This window comes from Chiloscyllium punctatum, chromosome 12 (genome assembly GCF_047496795.1).
Source record: "Chiloscyllium punctatum isolate Juve2018m chromosome 12, sChiPun1.3, whole genome shotgun sequence".
NCBI classification, from domain to species: domain Eukaryota; kingdom Metazoa; phylum Chordata; class Chondrichthyes; order Orectolobiformes; family Hemiscylliidae; genus Chiloscyllium; species Chiloscyllium punctatum.
Genome location: NC_092750.1, coordinates 87,059,412 through 87,066,272, shown reverse-complemented (window position 1 = coordinate 87,066,272; position 6,861 = coordinate 87,059,412).

The window sequence follows — 6,861 nt, the reverse complement described above, 5'->3', positions numbered from 1 at the left end:
GGTGATCTTTAGCAAGTGATTAAAAGCTCACATATTACAGTTGACAGATCATGTTGAACAAGAAGCAAACTTGGTAATAAACTTAAAGAAAACAGAATTCGCGAAGGTAGAGGGGACGTTCTTGGGATATTACATTGGACATGGAAGGTTGGCCCCATGGAACACAACGACAAAGGGCTTTGAGGAATTTCCACAACCACCCTCGAAGAAAGAGATGCTTCAATTTTTGGAACTGAGTGGATGCTATCAGAAGTTTGTTCCAAACTTCAGCAGCGTATTGGCACCACTGATGGATTTATTAAAGGAGAACACAGAATTGTGGTGAACAGAACAATGCTAGGAGGCATTTGAGAATTTTAAGGCAGGATTAATCACCGCACCCATTTTAGCCACACCAAATATTCTGAAACCCTTTGAAAATTGTGCTTGATGCTCAGGATATCGGGGTCAGAGATGTATTGATACAGAAAGAGGATGATGGAACTGAATGGCTAATTGGCTACTTGTCGAAAAAACTCAATATCCACAAGAACAAAGATACAAAATCTGCATTATTGAACAAGAATGATTATGTTTCGCACTGGCCTGACAATATTTTAACGTGTATATGACAAACAAATTGTCGGAGATGGTTTTGGACAATGACAAATCTCTCGCATTTTTTGGAATAGTTAAAGACCAGAATATGAGACTATTTCATTGGAGTTTTACCTTCCTGACTTTAAACTTACAAAAGGTACATGCTGCGGCTCCTACAATGTGATAGCAGATGTGTTATCGCGGATTTAAAGGAAAAAGTGTCGATAAGATTTAGTGTTATTCCAGTGTTATAATGGTGTGCAGAATTAATATGAATGATATAACTGAGAAAAAAATTCTTTTGTATTTCATAAAATTGGATTTAAAATTAGAGGAGAAGAAATGTAGTCATCTTTTCATTCTGCTGGTTCACTTTATTTTCTGAAGCAGGGAGATGTTGTGAAGCCAAAAACATGTAGAGTACTTTAAAACAGAACGGGTTTTGCCGAATAGAAATTAAAGCCACAGATGCCAGCTAAAGGTCAAACTGTTCCACATGTCACCATTAGCTGAGAAATGGATACCTGAGTTTTGGTTGCTGTTTTGACAGCCAGTCAAATGCAACCAAAGTGTTTAAATAACGCTCAGTAAACCAGAAGCCAATGGAATTTGAATATTATTGTTTGGACACCTGGTAAGCAACCAAATTATGAGAATTACTATATCATGGGGAGTATGCATAACCAGCATTTTGAACACTGGTGGGAGAGCTGCTGCCATCCAACAGCAGAGCAACTGCTGTAGAGCAGGAGTGCTAACTGGCCATCTCAAACACTCTCTATCAAAGACACATGTTCATCTAAACCTACTTGCAATTAAAAAAAATGACCCGGGTAGATCAGCAGCTGGAAGAGTGAACACAGAGGGGAAGATGGAGACTGTGTGCTCTTGAGATTGTAATGTTTTATATGTGGGCTGTTGGAACAGCATATTTTTACAGAGTTGGAGTCAGATATTAAGTAGCTAAGAAAAGAGGGGCTTGTATTTGTCAATAGTTGTTGTTTAGTGTTCACTATTAAGGTTAAGAAACTAACTTGTTAATTTTTGTTTAAATAGTTGAATACAGGAGATCTGTGTCGCTCATATTTTAACAGATTACGAGGTGAGGCGAGCTTTTCTGGGTGTTTGGTTTTAATTAACAGAGGGGTTCATCTTCACCTTGTAAATGTCCATCCACCTGAGCCCCATTTCCCTGCAGTTGGCCCATATCCTTCCAGTCCTTTCCTATCGACATATTTATGAAAATGCATTGAAATGTTGTTAATGTTGTTAATGTACACCACCCACCCACCCCCCCCCTCCGCCCCACCACCAACCACATCTGCTGGCAGCTCATCCATGTACCAGCCCTCTGTGTAAAGAAGTGGCCCCTCAGGTTCCCTTTTATTCCTTCCCCTCTAACCTTAAACTGATCCCCTCTACTCCTCGATTCTGTACACCTTGGAAAAAGACTGAGAGCATTAACCCGATCCATACCCCTCATGGTTTTATACAGCTCTATAAGGACTCCCTCAGTCTCTTACACGCTAAAGAAAAGGTCCTAGCTTTTCCAACCTCTCCCTATAACTTAGACCATTGGGTCCTGGCAACATCTTTGTAAATTTCTTCTGCACTCTTTCTAATTTCATAACATCCTCCCTATAACAAGGTTATAAAAACTGAATACAATACTCCAAGTGCGGCCTTACCAAAGTCCTGTTTAACTGCAACATAACTTCCCAACTTCTATCCTCAATGTCCTGCCTGATGAAGGCCAATGTGCCAAAAGCCTTCTTCACTGCCCTGTCTACCTGTGACTCCACTCTCCGGGAACCGTGCCCGTCAAAACCAAGGTCTCTCTGCCCACTGCACCCCTTAAGACCCTCCCATTCACCATGAAACTCCTACCTTGATTTGAGTTTCCAAAATGCAAGACCTCACACATCTATATTAAATTCCATTTGCCATTTCTCGGCCCAGTTCCCCACCTGATTAAGGTCCTGCTGCAATTTCTGATAAACGTCCTCACTGATCACGCTACCACTTATTTTAGTATCATCTGCAAACTTATTAATCATGCCTTGTATATTCTCAACCAAATCATACATAACAAATAGCAATGGACACAACCTTCAGTCTGACCATCATCCTTCCACTAAACCCTCTGCTTCCGACCATCAACCCAACTGTGTATCCGATTGGACAGTTCCCCCAGCATTCCACGTGATGAACCTTCCAGAGCAGCCTGCCATGTGCAACCTTATCAAAGGCCTTACTGAAATCCATAGAGACTAAATTTACACCTCTGTCCTCGTAAACCTTCTTGGTCATTTCATCAAAGAACTCTAACAAAGTTGGGAAGCATGATCTCCCCCTCACAAGTCTATGCTGACTGCTCCGAATCATACCCTGTGTAAGTAATGGGTGCAGTCAATGGTATGCTGTCCTTCATTGGAAGATGATTCGAGTACATGAGTAAAGCCATCCTCCTGCTGTTGTAGAGCCTTGCTGAGAGAGCATTTGGGGCGCTCTCTACAGATTTGATCTCCTTTATAAGGAATGATCTCCTTACCACAGATACAGATGGCAGGATCATGAGGGTAGAGTGAAGAACCTAAGAGTTTCATCTGCAGAGCTGTAAAATCTGAAATGGTGATGCTGAAACACGAGGTGTAGCAGGTATATTTCCAAAAGACACATTGATAGGGAGGTCTTGGGTTTATTTTAATGCAGCCTGAATGGGTGTGGCCAGTTCTCACAAATTACGATCTCTGGGTTTTGGTTTCTCAGTAGTATCAGAAACTATTGGGGTCTGCACAGAGTTGGAATCTTCAGTGACTATCTCCTGGGTGCTACTCTCTGAATTTTCTCTTGGTGCTGTTTTTAATTCCCGGATTAGAGAAATGTTTGTGACGATCTGTGTCTGAATTTTCCTTTCTGCCAGGGGCTTTGTTTTTGGGATTTTCCTATATGGGTACAGTTCATTAGTAATAGTTCCTAGATTTGTTATTCTGTTAACTTGTCTAATGGAATTATGATTTTCTAAATTCCTGTTTCTTTGCTTTCATTTTATCTTACCCGTTTCAATAAGTAGTGTTTAGCTTCACACCGAGTAGTTTGCCCTGTCACATTGCATCTGGAACAGTCACTTTATATTCCCATTAAAATAAAAAAAATAGAGTCGAGGTGACCGCCTTCAAATATTTTCGAGGAGCTCTCGTGTGGTCCATCACACTAGACTCCTTCTCTTCCTGAGTAATAGGCTGGAGGCACTGAATGGGCTGTCCCTGTTCTTCTCCAATAGTGTCAATGGGCTGAATGACTTCCTCATATTCCTGTGAAACCAGCGTGACGTGCTGAATGAACTCTTGTTTTACTGTGGCAATGTGCAGTGACAGGCAGTGCTGGTAGATTAATGTTACGGACCATTTAACAGCACAAGTCTCAATGGAGTCTGGGTCTTGCTACACACGGACACAGACTAGTTCAGGAGCTGAGGGGGGAACAAAATGTTCTGAACATTGTGGCATCTTCAGCGACCATCCCCACTTCTGATCTTATGGTGGGGCGGGTGGGGGCGGGGAGACATTGATGAAGCAGCTGAAGATGTTTGTGAAGAGGAAGCGACCCTGAGGATCTCCCAGAGGTGACCCAGGACAGAGATGATGAACATCTTCCTTTGTGCCATGTTTGACCCCAAACACTGGAGAGTTTACTCTGATTCCCATTAAGTCCAGTTTTGTTAAGCTCCTTGATGTCAACAGATGTCAACCACTGCCTTGATATCAGGGTCGGTCATTCTACCTGAACCCTTGTCTCAACCTCTTTTGTTCATATCAATAAACCATGATATAACAGCAGCAAGTGTTTTCTTCAAACAGGTGGGATTGAATGTCAGGATTTCTGTTCTCAAGAGTGTTCGGGAAGCTAGATGACTGAAAGTATTTGAAGAGGAGGTAGATGGATATTGACCTGACAGAGAGGTGAGGGCTATGAAGAATTGGGTTTGAAAGAGGATTTGAGACCAAGAGCAGATCAGTCATTATCTTAGTGAAGGGCAAGGCAGGCTTGGGGGGTGAACGACCTGTCCCTTTTCCTGATGTTCTCCCATTCTGTTATTGGAGAGTTAGTGGGTGTTATTTTCATGAATGTGCAATTACTGAATGTTGCAGTCAGGGAGACCAGAGGATTTTGTGAGCCAACTCTGGTTGAGCTGTGGGGGCTGTATTCACAGTGAATCTGGGTCTACAACATGACCAACAAATGAAGCACAAGTTGCAGAGAGGGGAAGCTCTGTGAAGAGAGATGAGGGGCCTCTTTCATACCTGTGCCTGGATTTTCCAATTACATTTCCCAAATCACTTCAAAGCATGTGTGACAGTATTGAGAGGCTGAATGGTCTCCTCTGTTTCTGTGCACCAGATTATAGGAGTAAGTGGCCTCCAACTGTCCCTGTCTAACAGGTATGAGGGGCTGAATGGAACACAGGAACATGGGACTGAGGAGCAAGAGTAGGTCATTAGATACTTTGAACCTTCTCCACCAGGCACTAAAATTGTGGCTGATCAGGTTGGGGTCTCAGCCCCACTTTCCTGTCTATATCCCATTATCGGTGACTTACTTCTCTGTCAAATATTTAACTAATGCAGCTTTCAATCAATGTGAACATAGAGGCACGATAACCTTCCACTGAAGAGAATTCCCACTTGAAAGGTCCTTTCAGAATTATTCAACATCCTTCTTATAGAATCAGAGAGTCATTCAGAATGGAAACAGACCCGTTAGTCCAATCTGTTCATTCCGATCAGATATCAAATCTGATCCAGTCCCATTTGCCAAAATTTGGTAAATATCTCTCCTCTTTCAGATACTTTTTAAATGTGTGATTGTAACCGCCTTCAGCACTTCCTCTGACAGCACTTTCTGTACACACACCACTCTCTGTGTGAAACATTTACCCTCAGGTCCCTTCTAAATCATTCGCCCTCTCCCCTTCAACCTAAGCCCACTTGTTCTGGACTCCACTATCCTGGAGAGCAGAACGTGGCTGTTCAGAATATCCATGCCCCTGGTGGTTTTATAAACCTCTATAATGTCACCCCTCAGCCTCTGACACTCCAGGGGGAAACACCTCAACCTCATCAACCTCTCACTAAAGCTCAAACCTCCCATCCTGGAACATCCGGGTAAGTTATTTCTGCAGAAAACCGAGTTGTACGCAGTATTCTTAAAGTGGCCTCACAACGTCCTGTGCAGATACAACATCCCACCACAATTCCTATACTCAATGCTCTGACTGATTAAGACAAATGTGCCAAATGTGTTCTGCACCACTCTGTCTACCTGCGAGTCCACATTCAAGGAACAATATACCTGCAGTCCTGTGTCCCTTTGTTCTACAACACGCCCCAGGACCTTCTCATTAAGTGTATAATTCCTGGCCTGGTGTGCGTTCACAAAATACAAAACCTCGTATTTATCTAAATTAAACTTCATCTGTCACTCCTTGCCCCTTTGTCCCATCTAATTGCGGTCTTGTTGTACTCTGAGATAATCTACTACACCACCTTTCTGATGTCATCTGTAAATTTACTAACTATGGCCCCAATATTCACATCTAAATCCTTTACATAAATGATGAAATGCAGTGAACTCAGTACTGATTCTTACAGCACACTGCTGCTCACAAGCCTCCAGGCTGAAAAATATCCCTCTTCCTTCAAGCCAATTGTGACTAGCTTCCTCTGTATCAATTGTGACTTAAACTTACTAATCTATCTACCAATCAGAATGAAATACTAGCTATGAAGAGAGGCTGAGTAGGTTAGGTTTATTTTCACTAGATAAAAGGAGATTGAGGGGGGGACCTAATTGAGGTTTACAAAATCATGAAGGGTATAGACAGGGTGGATAGAGACCAGCTTTTTCCCAGGGTGAAGGATTCAATAACGAGAGGTCATGCTTTCAAAGTGAGAGGTGGAAAGTTTAAGGGGGATACACATGGTAAGTACTTCACACAGAGGGTTGTGGGCATTTGGAACGTGTTGCTAGCAGAGGTGGTAGAGGCAGGCACGGTAGATTCATCTTAGATGCATCTGGACAGATGCATGAGTAGGTGGGGAGCAGACGGATAGTGTTGCTTAAGAATTGACTGACAGGTTTAGACTGTACGTTTGGATCGGCTCAGGCTTGGAGGGCGAAGGGCCTGTTCCTGGGCTGTAGATTTTCTTTGTTTTTGCTGTTCAAATGAACACTTTGCTGAAGTCCATATAGACAATGTCTACCAAACTGGCTTCATCAATC